Below are 16,126 nucleotides of genomic sequence, written 5' to 3' on the forward strand. Positions count from 1 at the left end.
ATAATACAAGTAAAAGGAAAGCAGGATCTCAAGGACTAACTAATCAAGTGAGGGAATGGAGAAGAGCTAGGAAACATGAATATGTCAAGCCATACAGTTATATGTAGAAGATGGGCAAGGCAATGATCCTGAGAATCTTCAGAAGATTTTTTAATCTAGCAGTTAATTGGAAATATTCTCACCCTGACTAACTATATGTACTGATACCTGTGAACTAAGCTACTGCACTGCAGATGGTAATCTATAATAGTAGTTTCATGCTTGGAGTGCTTGTCATTCTGGTCTTCTGAATATGGGCTGCTTGTCATGACATGCCAGTTGCTGCTATGATGTCTCTTGTGTAGATCATTGTTCAAAAAGAAGGGGGTGGTGAATGAGAGCAAAAGACAGGAAAAGGAATATTGTGGGACTGTCCTGCTTCAAGGTTGTATATGGTGAGATTTTTGGACTTATGTGTAAACATAAGAAGTATATAATTCTTTATGCCTATTTTTAAAATATAGTCTAATTTTTAAATGTTTTTTATCATATTCTGTAGGGACTTAAAGTTTAACATGTCAATACTTGATGAAAAATACCTGTTCCATATTATGCCTAAGATGTTTCATATGCAGACAGATAGTGAGGTTAAGCTTAACAGCCTAAGTTGTATGGTAATAACAATAAACTTGTCTTCTGGATGTTTAACAACCTAAGTTTGCAGACCAAAATTAGAGAAAAAGGAGGGTTGCAAGGAAAGCCAACATTTTGGCCTTAGCCTTCCAAGGTCAAGTAAGACTCAGGACATATGAGAACTTGTACTGTAACGCCATGTAACTCGATAGTGTCCCAAATTTTCTGATCAAGGAGATTATGGGGCCAAAGAGGAAAGTAATCGATGATGTAGAGTGTGCCTAAGGAGAGTCACATGGGGAGAAAACATTCTCTCAGGCTTTCACAGAGAGCACATTGGCCAAGCAATAGCCAGACATTTATTTTAGTTTTAAGTTTGTCCTTAGTATTTCTATTTCTGCAGTTAGCTATGTCCCAATGCTGATCAGCCTTGAATATGCCAAATTTGTTTTGAGAATTAGCCAAAATTCTAGTGTTTTAGTCCTAATCATTTTATACTGTCATTTTTTTTCTTATTTTAGGACATTTAATGCCAAGCTAAGGAATAAGATTTTGTCACCATAATGATCTATGGAAACTTCCCATTATATTTCCTTGAGGGTTAAATGGAATTTTATTAAGTAAAAATTATAATAATACAACAATAACAATGATAATTTACATTTTCAAAGACTCCCATAGTATATTAACCCACTTAGGCTACTACAACAAAATATCAGAAAAGAGAAATTGATTTTCACAATTCTGGAGGCTGTAAATCCATGATCAAAGTACTGGCAAATTAGGTCTCTGGCGAGCACTCTATTCTTCGCTCTTAGGTGGCCAACTTATTTAGACCCTTCATTACGTTTCCTTGGTGAACAGAGAGAATTTTAAAGAGCTGTCTAGTGTCTCTCATAAGGACAAGGATGTTGATTCACTTGGATTGGACCCAGTTTTGTGACTTCTTTTAATATTATTTCCTAATAGATCCCCCACCCCTAAATATGGGTACACTAGGGGTAAGGCACAAAACACATCAACTGTGTAGGATGTAATAATTTGATCTATAGGAATCATTCCATATATTTCAGAGGCCAGAATTATATTTTCCACATAACAGAGGAGACCCAATAAATTCTTAATATGCATTAGTGGAAATTTATCATTCTAAGTACAATGTTTTCCACTTCAGCACACTGTTACCTCTGGGTATGACTAAGGTTTACATATTTTCTGTTTCTTAATTTTTAATTTTTTAGTAATTTTAATGAGAAAAAAGATAAAATACCAATTAAATAATTAATACATTGCATATTGTTTTCTTTGTAGTACTTATTCTAAGGAAAATATGCAGAAATGATATATTGTCTAAACAATATTAGTACAAATCTTTCTTATCATTGAACTAAGAGAAAGTAGCCTGTGTATCTATCCTAACTATCTTGTAAATACATATATTTTTTCACAACAAAATGGTCCTTTATTTATATTCCCCTTTTACGTTTTGTTTTGCCAGAGATTGGTGTTCCATTGCTGTTGGAGAAGCTGTATTTGGAGAAGTCTTTAAGGGACCTTTTCATACTTGATGCAAGTCCAAAGATGGTAGTTACTTGAATTCAGCAAAATAACTCAATATAGTCCAATAGTCCCTAATAGTAGTGAGTTATCAGCACAAGTGGCAGTTGTCTGAAATTGTTGATTTTAGCTTTTTACAACTCAGCATATTAATATAGCTTTACTTTTTATGCCTTATGTTTACACTTTTCTGCTGGGTAGTTAAGATGAAGTTAAAGCAAGACCTATATACCTAAAAATGTAACTCTTACTATCTGATGAGGAGAGTCAAATCCTCTCACAATTTACTCTGGAGCCATACATAGCACATTGTGGATGTTTTGTCCGTGTCAGCCATCTGGATTATTCACAGCCATTGCCTGGCCAATTTGCTCATTGTGAAAGTCTGTGAGAAATTTTTCTCTCTAGGTGATTCTCCTTAGGCACACTGTGCATCATTGATCATTTTCCTCTGTGATCACTGCACAGTATTCCATAATCTCCTTGATCAGAAATATTGGGACACCACTGAGTTACAGGATGTCACAGCACAGGTTCTTTAATGTTCTGAGTCCTTGCTGACCTTAAAGGGCCAGGGTCAAAGTATTGACTATCTTTTTGGTCCATCTATCTGTCTAATTTTTGGTCTGCAAACTTTAGCTGTTAAATATCCAGAATACAAGCTTAATGTTATTTTTATCCTATTACAGAGGCAGTTAAGCTTAACATCATTGTCTGAAGATCACATTCGTTAGACATAAAATTGAACTTCTATTTTCCAACAACCATAGCTATTCTAAAGTTTAAATCCCTATAGAATGTTTGAAAACAATTACACATTTTTTACACAGAAATTTAGAAATCAAGCCATACACAACATTGTAGCAGTACAATCCTGCTACATTTTGTTTTTCTCATCTCTGATTTATTTTATTACCTTTTTAACAGGCATTTACTTTAAAGAGAGTATAGCAAAAATTATTATGACATTAGAATGAGTATGCATTTAGAAGATCAAAATGACAGGTATTTTTTTCTTATCTCTTGTTTTATTATCTTTTTAAAAACATTTACTTGAGAGAGAATATAGCAATAATTGATATGACATTAGAAGCAGTACACATTTAAGTACAATTTTGCATGAATTATTCACATTGGATTACGGTACTTCTTTCTTTCTCTTCTTTCCTGTTATCTTCTAGTTCATAATGCATAAAAAGTTGTCATTTAAGAATGCAATATATAAGCTTATATGTCAGAATTACAATATTTTTTATTCAGTGAATTATTTCACTCATTGTGGGCTCAAGATGCAGTCATTTTCCTAAAAATGACTCAAGTTTATCATTTTTATGGCAGAGTAGTACTACATTGCATATAAATGCACATTTTTAATCTATTCATCTGTTGGACTATAGGCTATTTCTAAAATTTACCTATTATCAATTGTGCTATTATAAACATATGTATGCAGACAGAGTGGTATGATGCTTTTAAATCTTTCGGTAAAATACCTAAAAAGGCAATAACTAAGTCAAATGGAAATTCTACATTTTAAAAATAATTTTATTGAGAAACAAATAGCAATGAGTCAGTTTCACAACAGATTACTAGTACATTTTCAATAATTAATACATTGCATATGTTGTCTTAGTGGTTATTCATTGTACAAGATACAGACATGTTATCCTGTCTCAAACACTATTAGAACAAACCTCTCTGTTCATTAAATTAAGAGAATGAAGCTGTGTATCTATCCTAGCTATCTTGAGTATACCGATACAAAATAGTTGTTCATCTCAATTTTGGTTAGTTTTGTCAGGGAAGGGCATTCCATTGTCATTTGAATACTGTAGGTGCATGAATTTGGCAAAATATCCCAATATAGTCCAGTAGCCCATAATAGTAGTGGTTTACTCATAGGACTGGCAATGTCTGAAGTTGTTGACTTGAGCCTTTCACAGCTCAGCATATTAATATGGCTTTATATTTTACTTTGTATTCATACTTTTCTCCTGGATGGTTAAGATCAAGATAAAGCAAGACCTATATAACAATAAGTGCAACTTTTGTATCTGATCAGGTCAGTCAAATCCCCTCAGGATTTACCCTGAAACCTTGTACCGCAGTTTGTAGATCTTTTGTCAGTGTCAGCCATATGAATGAGTCACGGCCATTGCTTGACCAATTTGGTCTCTGTGAAAGCCTGAAAGAATTCTTTCTCTCCATGTGACTCTCCTTAGGCACATTCTACATCATCAATCACTTTCCTCTGTGGCCTCATAATCTCCTTGATCAGAAAATCTGGGACACAACTGAGTTACATGATGTTATACTGCAGGTTTTCCTATGTCCTGAGTTTTCACTGATCTTGAAATGCTAGGGCCAAAATGTTGGTTGTTTTACAGCCCTTCTTTTTCTCTAATTTTTGGTCTGCAAACTTAGGTTATTAACCCTCCAGAAGAGAGGCTTATTATTATTGCCCTACAACATAAGCAGTTGAGCTTAACCTCACTATCTGTCTGGTTATACAGCATCTTAGACATAACATGTAACAGTTATTTTCCATCAAGTATTGATATGTTAAATTCTGAGTCCCTCCAGAATATGAAGAAAAAAGATTAAAAGATAAAAAGTATTTTAAAAAGTAAGAATAAGCATTTACATATTTTTACATAGAAATTTAGAAATCTAACCATATACAGCCTTGTAGCAGGACAGTCCAGTGACATTTTTTGTCTCTTGTTTGCATTTATTGCCATCTTTTCTAAAAAACAAACATTTACTTGAGAGACAGTATGGCAGTAATTGGTATGACATGACAAGCGGCATGTAATTAGAGAACCAGAAATTGACAGGTAAGTGAAGTATGGTTTTAGTATTACACATTGCTCTCCTCAATATAGTTTCTTAGTTCACAGATATCAACATACAGTTAGTCAGGGTGAGAATTCTACCCATTACCTGTTATTTTCAAAAACCTGATGGAAATTTTTAGGACCACTGCCTTACCGATGTGTTTATATAAATGTACGGTTTTGCTCCTACCATATTTCCTGACTTTTCTCCTGTCTTTCTCTTCATTGTTTAATCCTTAAGTTCTCACTTTCCATTTAACTATGTTATCAATTTTTATTTCTTCATATGTGTTCTTACATGAGGCAGACAATATATTTACACGTGTGTGGTTTATTTCACTTATATCTTCAAATTGCATCCACTTATATATGAAAGCTTCAAGTTGCTTTTTCTTTATAGCTGAGTAATACTCCATTGTATAAAAACACCACATCTTTTTTATCCATTCCTCAGCTGATGGGCATTTTGGTTATTTCTAAGATTTGGGTATCAGAAACTGGGCTGCTATAAACATAGGTGCACATGTATCACTATGATATAATGTTTTCTGTTCTTCTGGGAAATTCAAAGAAGAGGGATAATTGGATTGTATGCGATTCCAGTCCTAGTTTTTTGAGGCTTCTCCACACTGATTTCCATAATGGTTGCACCAGTCTACAGTCCCACCATCAGTGGAGAAGAGTTCCTTTTTCACTGGGTTTAAATATTTTCATCAACAGATGAATGGATAAAAAAACATGATGTGTACATGTACACAATAGGGTGCTACTCAGGTATAGAGCAGGATGCCTTTGAGTCACTCCTAAGAAAATGTATGTATGTCGAGATTATAATGCTTAACAAAATCAATAAAATGCAGGAGATTAAATTTCACAATTTCTCCTATATGAGAATCCTCAAATATAAGTAATTAAGAAGAAAAATAAAAGATAGTAAGAAATAGGGTGATAGATTATGGGGCAATAGAAAGTGGTCTGGAGACAGAGGAAAATGGGAGGTAGGGGAGGGAAAGAGGGAAGTAAAGAAACACCAAGATGTGATATGTATATCTACCAATTCCCTGCCATAAAAGAATTTATTGTGTACTGCAAACATATATTCATTTTCAAAAGGAGGGAAAGTAAAACAAGTTTGTACACATTGAAGACACCATATCCAACATGCAAGTGCAAATGAGGTTGGGAGCACATGTATCATTGTGAGACGCTTGAGCTTCTACAGTTGATGAAAACTCTCTTACAGTAGATAGATATTTTTATGATGTTATCATCGATGCTAAGTACAATACTTGGCTTAAAGTCACTAAGAGCAGTTAATTACAGTAGCTGTTGTCAGATTAACACATATCTCTCTTCCTGCTCATGATGTGTGGGTTAGAGGAGGGAAAAAATGATTCTTGGTATCTCTATCAGCCTCAGAGTAGCAGCTAGGGGAGGAGCAAAGGAAATCTCTCTGTGAATGTGAATCCCACTGTATTTGGCAAATGTGGGTAATAGAACTTTGAGACTTGTATACCCTTAGTAATAATTCTTGCAGCTACTGCCCAGATGAGGTTGTCTCTGGTCATATCTTTGCACTCCTATCTTGTTACATCCACACATTCCAGAGTTGGTATAGCAAAAACATTACATTCTCTTACTACTTATACGTCTAAAGCAGACAAAATTTTCCTTGGGGCTACTGAAAAACACATGAAACATGATTTGATAGACCTCAAGAGTTTAAAGTATGAGTTCAGTAATGAAAGTATGAGAAGTTGACAAGACATCAAGAAAAAATACTCATCTTAGACACTGTAGCACACAGCCACCTGGTTTTCCTAGTTGCCAGCATTTGCTATTTCCCCTTCTAGGGCTCCTTTCATTTCAAGAGATCATAAAAATCACCTTAAGGGCTGGAACATAGATTGGATTCTTTTGCATGACTTTTGGCTGAAGCCACTTAGTGTTTCTATCTATGCTGTTCTCCACTATTCACCTGTGCTCCAGATACCCTTGTCTGGTTCTTACATAAATGAGCATCCTCTGGTCTATCAGACCCAAACTTAATATCGCTGATTCCTAATTTTTTCCACATCATTACAGGCTTGACCTGTGCTAAAGATTTCTCTGCACTGTCTGGTCCTAGCAAGGCCAGTTAGTGTGTGAAGCTCAGCAGAAGCTCATGTTTGAGAAGCAAAAAATAAAGTGCTGGCCAAAGTAACAGAATATAAGTGTTTTCTCTCTTTCAAGGCCTTTCTCTTGACCAGTTTTATTTTTATTTGATATTCATTCTCACTCCAAGAAAATAAAATCTAGCAATATAAACCATTAGTTTGAACTTTACCATTTATCTTTGTATTGTGCAATGTCAGTTTTACCTGAAAAATATCAGCATCCACCTCCTTTTCAGATAACAAATCACACAAGTTGTATTTTGAAACTGGTGCATGTATATCTCTTGTTTTTATCAAAGCAGTGGAAACTGCAAAAACAAAGTGGTATTTTTTTCTTTCATTATTTTATACAGGCACATTCTTCTTAGCCTCTCTTCCTTTGGCTTTCTGTGAAGAAAGAATTGAAATAATAAAATAAGGAAATAATTGAAATAATAATGGTAAGATAATTGAAATGCTAAGGATCTGCCTTACACTATCAGTCCTTTTTATGCCATCTTTTTCATCATAAATGGTTGGCTAATAGAAAGAAGTAACAGAAGAAAGAAGGATAGAATAGAATTTCTTGGTCATTCATGTGTCCTAGAATGTCAGTGTCTTTATTCTAAAGTCAAAACAAGTTCTGGATAGAATGGAAAGTGTGTTTCATCAGGATTATGGTCACTATCATTTAGCGGTAGATCTAATGTTCTCCTTATGCTTGGTTTGGATCTTACTGACTTCCCATGTACCCAGTGCTCAGGCACAGATATGTGGGCACTTTGTGCTCATGAAGAGCTCATTGTGCATTTTGTGCTCACTGGGCATGCTGTGCTACTGGGGAAGTTAGTGTTCAGGAAGGTCCTTTTCTCAAGAAGATCACATACTCATGGCTAAAATGTGCTCAGGGCACCATGTTTTCATAAGGTATCATGTGTTCATAGAGACTCTGTTCATGGGGTATCCTGCAGTCAGGGGGCACTCAGGTCACCATTGACATCCTGTCTTTATGGGGTATCTTGTGTTCATGGCACATGAATGTGAAGGAAAGGGATTGAGCATACAAATACTGCATGTATTCCTCTTCACATGTCTATCATCATTTGCTCAGAGGACTTCACTTAGAAAATAAATGTGAAACAACGTAGTTGTCAATCATTGTGAGATAATGACAACAGAGCATGAAACCCCATTGGGAGTTTTTGAGCATGGGTCCTTGTGCAACTGCATAGGTGATGCCATCCTGGGGACCACCTTGCTAAATGTTTGTCCCCTGTTGTTTAACTCTCACAGTAACCAGTCATGGGATTCTCATATCCTAACCCCTTGTCTCACAATGTTATTAGTTTTCACTTATTTTACAACATAAAACTAATACCTGTGTGGTGTTATTAGGCCCCTAGTTCCAGTAGAACTGACACACCTGATATTTTCTGTTTGGGCTCATCTTCTAGAACTACATCCAAGCAGCACTGGCAAGGTATCAAATGCAGATAGTGCCTAGAAACTCACTTAGCAAATACATCTTAGCATTTAAGCATTCTAGTGTGCTAACTGTTCAAAAACACAGCTAAAAGAAAATCTGCTTGCAAAATGAATTACTAAGGCAACATGAATATAACTATGACTCTTTCCATTTTCCAAAATAATAGTCTAGAAGGTATCATTAAGGTAAAGATGAATTTAAATTTTGTATGTATCAATAACTATTATAAATCAGATTTCAAAATGTTCCAGCTCTGGCACTTATGACCTGAGTATCTAGCACCCTGAAGCCTTGATTTTCTCCGTAAAATTGATCTCATAACTCACTATTTTGAGAGACAAATGTAGTAATGGCTATGAAAGTACTCTGTAAATTCAAAAATGCTGCATAATTTGTGTACTCATAATAAATACTAACAGTGAAATGAATTTGGAAATAAAAAGTTAATACTAAATCAAAATGTAAGTTTCCTCTCCCCAAGAGTGAAAAGTTCTGAAAACATTAGGGAAATCACCTGTTCTGATTCTGATCACACTGCTCCCCTCTAATTTTTATGTACCCAAGAGAAATAGGGGGAAAGGGACTTTGGAGATCAAAATTAGATGAGATATGATTGCATTAATAGGGGCTTGCCCCTCTTACTAAAGAATAAGCTACACAAAGGCAGATCCTCTGTCTTTCTTACTGCTATAATCTTAGAGCCCTAAACAATGCTGGGCATGTAGTCAATGTTCAGGAATTATGTGGGGGATGAATGTGTGAATGTATGAATAAGTAAACAACAGGTTTCTAAAACATTTTATGTGTACCTACTCATTCAGATGAATATAAAATTCATAAATGGCACACATGTACAAATAGAATTTTTTAAATGTGCAAAAGCAAAAGATAAAAAGATTACAATTTTAGAGAATAACTTTTTGGCTCATCCTGAGGGTATTGTGACATGGGTTTTTCTATGATAAAAGCAGCATTCAAGTCTAATTTTCTAGAATTAATATGACATATGGGCTACAAGAATTTTTCTCTTTTAATACAATGAAATCATTTTTCAAATAGACTGATATACCAATTTTGCATCCATTCTTATTATCTTTTTCTAATGAAGCTAAAAGAATTTGCCTTACTGAATTAAATCAACTGATTTATTCTGCATAGATACAGTGTTATTAAAAAATTAGAGTTGTGAGAAAAGAGCCTTTCTTCTTTGACTACTTGTATTCTTATGAGAGTCTGAACTATTCCTAGTTTCTACCTTCTACTTTTTCTGTTCCTGGTAAATTAGCAGATTTTAATCTACATTTCTATAGATTCTATGCAAAATCTTTAAATTCAATGTTCTTTTCATTAAAGTGAACTTAGGTACTGTCACTGATTTTTAAATGATAAATAAGCAATTTGATTTCTAAAATAGTGACTCTAAAGTCTACAATGATGAGAGCTGAGCATGCCTTCAAGCTTTAGGTAGTAGGTAAGATACAGGAATCTGGTAGAGTCAAATGTTTGTAGCCAACAATATAAACAAATAAATAAAAAAAATTAATAACAATTTTTGAAAATGAGAAAGCATCCTTCCATAGGTTGTAAATGTTCATATCCTAATACTGATGATTTCTAAGTTCACTTGGGTGAATTTTCTGCTTTGTTCTCTAAATTCTTGTAGCAATTAAATAAGCTAATTACTGTAATTGCTGCATTCTATGGGGGTAAGATCAAGCTTGAATAGTGCCAACACTTAGTAGCTGGCATCAACTCTGTGGATGGCAATTGAATTTTTTGTTTTTGAAGCTGTTTTGGGGGTTCACTGCCTGATTTGGTCTCACTCCTTAGTTGTTCCTAGTTTTTGATATTTGATAGGTGAATAGTGAATTTTGGCATCCATTTTGTCTCCTGATTGTTTTTTAGAGAAGAACTTCCAAATTGATGATCTCTCTGTTTCCAGTGGTGTGCTGGTAAAGGTTTAAAATAAGCACTAGAGGCAAGGAGGGAGAGTAAAGGAACTGATTCATATACGTTGTTGGGTTTCACATTATAAATATTTCCATCCCACTATGACTGATTTTTACTTACAAGGTTATCATCACTGAATGGAGCTTTGGGAAGCAGTTCTAGCAATTGCCTCTAATGAGCTGGTACAGATTAACAGACATGCACTATTGATACTTAGATTTGAGAAATTCATTAGGAAAATGTTGGCAAATAAAAAAGTTGAATAAGGTTAAATAAATCCTCTTTAAGAAATGATAATGAATCTATCCACTGTAATTTGAAACTCCATTCATGAAGATATTTTGTACAACTTCAAATTTGCATTTTATTCAGTTTGATGGATAGATGTTTCTTTTTTTTTTTTTTTTAACTTGTAGGTTTGTTGTAGGGATTCATGGAAAATAATTATTTAAAGTTTTAGTACATTTTTAAATAGATGTTTCTACAATAATGTAGAATTCAAATTTCTAGGGGCTCTTTTTTATATCAAAATTATCTAATTTGGCATGGTTTTTTCAGGTTTTTCTAACAGTTATTTTCCCCTAAAATCAAAATATTACTATATCTATTAAAAATTAAAATGAAATTTAATAAAGATAAAAGCAAGTGTTCAACTTGATCTGAAATTCCAATTCTTGCTTATAGAATTGAGACATCAGAATTGTAACTTGGATGGCCAGTTGAATATATTCATATTATGTGTGCTATTAATCATGTCACTTGCACGATTCAAGAAAAACTTCGCAGATCAGTAGAACACAATTCTGTGTATGTGCTTGGATGATTGCTATGTAGGCCACCAAGCCAAGTATGAGTAGGGGACCTTTTCCCAGATGTGGATGGCACCAAACATTCAGCTATAGCCTAGGTGACATAAAAAGGGAATGAAACAAGAAGTGCTCATGCTTGGGAAGAACCCGAGTCTTCACCAATGCCATTGGACAGCTGTGTCCAATGCACATCACTGCAGACAATTCTGCGTACCACAGAAGATTTTCTTGGAAGCTTGCTCTGGAAAGTGAGGACCTGATGTGCCATGTGCATTTATTACCTGTTCAAAGCAAATTATCCACATTCACCAGCTCTGCAACTCTTCATATCCTTTTGTCCTTCACCATAGGTGTTAGATACAGTAGGAATTAGCATTCCTTGATGTTTTCTCTGATAATTTCAGCAAAGAGCTAAGCATTCATCATAAATGTGTTGATTTTGCTAAGGTTTAGTAGGGCTGTGCCTATTAACCCTGCACCTACTCACAAAGAGACAAGGAATGAAGTGACTCATCTACAGATACAAAAATGTATGTAGGCCTTTCAGAAAATGACCTTATGTTCACTCAACACACGACACTTTTCTTTGATCAGCTCTTCTCAGAAGCCTCTACTGACACCTGTCCCACTCCCACTCCAGCACCCATAATCACCCTCCCACACACTCACTGCTACCAGTCTGGACCAACATTCCAGAGTGTGTTGTCAAACTCTAAATCAAGTCTATAAAATTTTATACAGTACTGTTGTCAATTGCCCAATCTAGACAGATACCAATATCTTAAGGTAAGAACATTACTTCGATGTTTCAATAGGTTTCATATCTAGTACCCAATGTAGTGATTCCTCTACAAATGTTTGATATAATAATATAGTAAGAATGATTCAGTTGCCTTTTGCAAAAGAATTTCAGTTGAAAAAGAAAGCATTTTGATGACATGCTAGAGACTTGAATGTATTAGATATTACCATGGGAGTCATGGTTTGGGGGTTTTGCAAGACAAACAATATAGTACAGGACTTGTTTTATAGTAGCACTTTATAATGAATCACCCAAGAATCACATGCAACAAGTGCAGGAAATCTATTCACACACTAAATACTAAAGAATCCAGCTGAGGGCCTAAATCTTAATATCCTGCATGAACCCAGCTGAAAACCTCGAGCTCATGGCTATGCCTCCCACAAGTCCAACAGGAGGCCTAGAGCCCACAAGTCTCATGCAAGTCCACTTCATGAATCTGTGATCTTTGCTGGGAAGGCCCAAAATTCAGTGGTGGAAGCTAGGAAGTCTATAGCAGCAGGATGAAGGATCTGTGTTAGCAAGCTGAGGGATCTGAACTGGAGCTAGGAAGCAACACTCAAGAGAAGCACCAGAGTTCCCCTAAAAGTACCACAGCCCTCCTCAGAAAGAGTGAGGTTCAAAGCTTCTCCAGCAATGAAGAAAGTGGAGTTCCCACCAGGAAGGCCAACGTGACAAGCTTCTCCATGAGGCTAAGCAGTGCACCATCCTCACCTCTGAAGCCAGAAACTAATGCTCAAGATGAGGACTCAACCTTATCCAAAGTTCATCAGGAAAGGTGGCATGGCAAAACATGACCAGCAAAACAGCAAGAGAGACAGCAGCTTCCAACAGCTCCAACGGCTTCTCCAAACAGCATCCCCAACAGTGTCTTAGCAACTTCTCCTATTCTGACTCTTATGCTGCTGGCAACAACGCTCAGGTGGGCCTCCTGCACCCAGTACCACACTAGTTCATTTCAGCTTGGCAAAATAATTTGACCACCAGTTAGAAATCCACTACACCAAGTGAAGAAAAATCCTCAATGAATACATTTTTATCACCTCTATTTGCTAAAGAAGCACCATAAACAGCAGAGGAGTAGTACCAAGATTCTGCTAAAAAAAATCAAATCAGACATTCAGCTGGCACAAGTGAAAGGTCAAGGCTCTACAGGAACAGGTCTCATGTGTAGTGTTGGGCACAGCAAGTCCAAGCCATTCAGGTGGTTGACTTTGAATACAATGACAGAGCTTGGGTCTTACTTATGGGAGCCAGACCAAAAGCTCAAGGAAAGACAGGATAACTAAAATATGAAAAGGTCAGCATGAGAAAGAGCTAGTTCTGAGTTTACTAAGATCAGTGAGTTTATTCTTCTCTGTCCAAAATAATCCTCACACATGCCATCTAACCCATGCAAGAGATTGCTGACATGCCCCATTCAGCTCATTGATCATTGCTAGCTGGAGCTATTGTATTAGTGGGAGGAGAGAAGGCCTGAACATGCAGATTCCAATTGCTGAAGTTTGAATCAATACCATGCAGTGTTACATTTAATTGTTCCTAATTATTCTGTAGGCACTAGGTGTGCCTCTTGATCATATTAAGATTTCCCTGTAGGAAGGGTCCTTTCTTGACATCCTTCCTGATGCCTTGCATAGCACTGGCCCATAGCATGCTCAGTGGTCTTGCTGATTTTATTTTCCAGAGTTGACTGCCACAAGCTGTCCTAGTGTACACAGCTCCAACACAAAGTAAGGTAAATATATTCATTAGGACAGCTTGTAGCTGTAAACTCTGGAAAACAGAATCAGCTACGAGTTTGATATGAAAGTGATTAAGTAAATATTTTTTCTGTTACTTTCCAACATCACTAGGAAAGACTTTTCACTATGCTACTCAGTGTTTTGTATAGAGAGAGCCTTGTAAAATTCTTACAAAGTTTATTGTTCATAAAGTCTTGCTCTTGCTATTAATGTATTTCTTCCTATCAAAAAATATAAAATGCAGTATATTTCCTCTTTTAGCTTGATTTCCAGAAGGTTACTATTAATTTTTTATAATTATATTTGTTGATCCAACAGAAATATATTCCCCTTTCTTTAAATGGTATGTGATAATTCTTTTATTCTTTCCTTTAAAATATTTAATTACCAATATAGAATATGTTATTTGAGGAAAATTGAAAATGCAACTTTTTATCCATTCCTCAGTTGATGGGCATTTGTGTTCCAAGGTTTAGCTATGTCAAATAGCACTGCTATAAACACTGGAACACATGTACCACTATGCCATGATGTTTTCAGTTCATTTGGAAAAATACCCAGGAGTTGAATGGCACCTCTAATCCTAGTTGTTTGAGAAATTTCCACACTGATTTCCACAGTGGTTGTACCAGTCCACACTCTTACCAACAGTGGAGAAAAGTTCCTTTCTCCCCACAGCCCCACCAGAATTTGTTGGTTGACTTCTTTTGATGGCCATTCTTTCTGGGTGAGATGAAATCTCAGTGCTGTTTTCATTGGCATTTCTTGAATGACCAATAATGATGAGCGTTTTTTTAAAAATTCATTTGTCATTTGCATTTCTTCCTTTGAGAAGTGTGTATTCTTTGAATTGGGGGTCTTTGAATGGGGGGAGGTACTAACATTTTTCCAATTGTATTTATTTATTTATTTATTTGATACAGGGTCTCACTATGCAGTTGAGACTCATAGTGATCCTCTTGTCTCAGCCTCCCCAGTGCTGAGTTTATAAGTATGCACCACCATGCCCGATATCAGGTCCAGCATGGCATGCCCAGGGCTTTGGGGCTGGCATGTTATGCAGTACCTGTGACTGAATTCAGGTCCTTGTGCTCATGAAGCAGGTGCTTATACTGCTCAGCTGTCTTCCCAATCCTATGACTTTTTTCAGTTCTTTTTATGTTCTAGGTTGAAGTCCTTTGTCTGAAGGATAGTCAGCTAAAAACTTTTCCCAATTTGTGAGTTTTCTTTTTACTCTGTTGTTTACTTGGCTATTAAAAATGATACACTCAAGGCTTTCATAGGTAAATGAATGCAACGAGAGACTATATTCATCAGTGAAATAAATCAGACCCGCATGTCTGAAACATCATATTGTCTCCCTAGTATAAGAACCTGAAAGCATAAATGAAATCTGAAAGGTACAATAAATACTCTGACAGGGAAAGAGACTGTTCAAAGGGAAGGAACAACTGTGATGAGGGAAAGGATGTGACAAAGAAGAAAAGAAGGGAAAAATATAAATGTACATATATAGGATAGATTGGATAATTATGCTGCTATTTGTGCTGATCTATTAAAAGAAGCAATTAATGATTTTTTCTCTTTCTTTCCTGTTTAATTTTTTATAATTTCTGGACAAATTTTGTATGCCTAGGTCTAGTAATCTGAACAATTGGTTTGAAAACAACAATATGCAATATAACAACAATTTCTGAATTCTTATCATTTTGTTTAGTGAAATTCTGTATTGTTTTTAATTTTTAATTATTTTTATTTTTTTAAACAATAAAAAAATTGAAAAGGATAAGTAAAAGCTCTAGTCTATCTTCAACTTCATTTCTTCCAATAGTTAGCTCAAATTTATACTGTTACTGTATCATTCTGGATATATGCATACACAGACACAGACACACACACGCACACACACACACACACACACACATGCATATATATACATTAGCAATACCTTTCATTAGTTTTTTTCATAAAATGTTACAGTAAACAAAGTTCTGCACCTTTTTTCATTATCCAATCTATACATCATAGGCAACATTCTAACTTGTTATCCTAAGTGGAAATTTACCTCATTCTTATAATTGGATGGTTAATATGAATTTATTCACTTATGTGTGTCCAATTTATACACCTTTTTTGCTATTGTAAATAGATATAGATAGATGATATAGATATAGATATAGATATAGATATAGA

Source organism: Octodon degus, unplaced genomic scaffold, assembly GCF_000260255.1.
Source record: "Octodon degus isolate 3935 unplaced genomic scaffold, OctDeg1.0 scaffold00022, whole genome shotgun sequence".
In the NCBI taxonomy this organism is placed as follows: Eukaryota; Metazoa; Chordata; class Mammalia; order Rodentia; family Octodontidae; genus Octodon; species Octodon degus.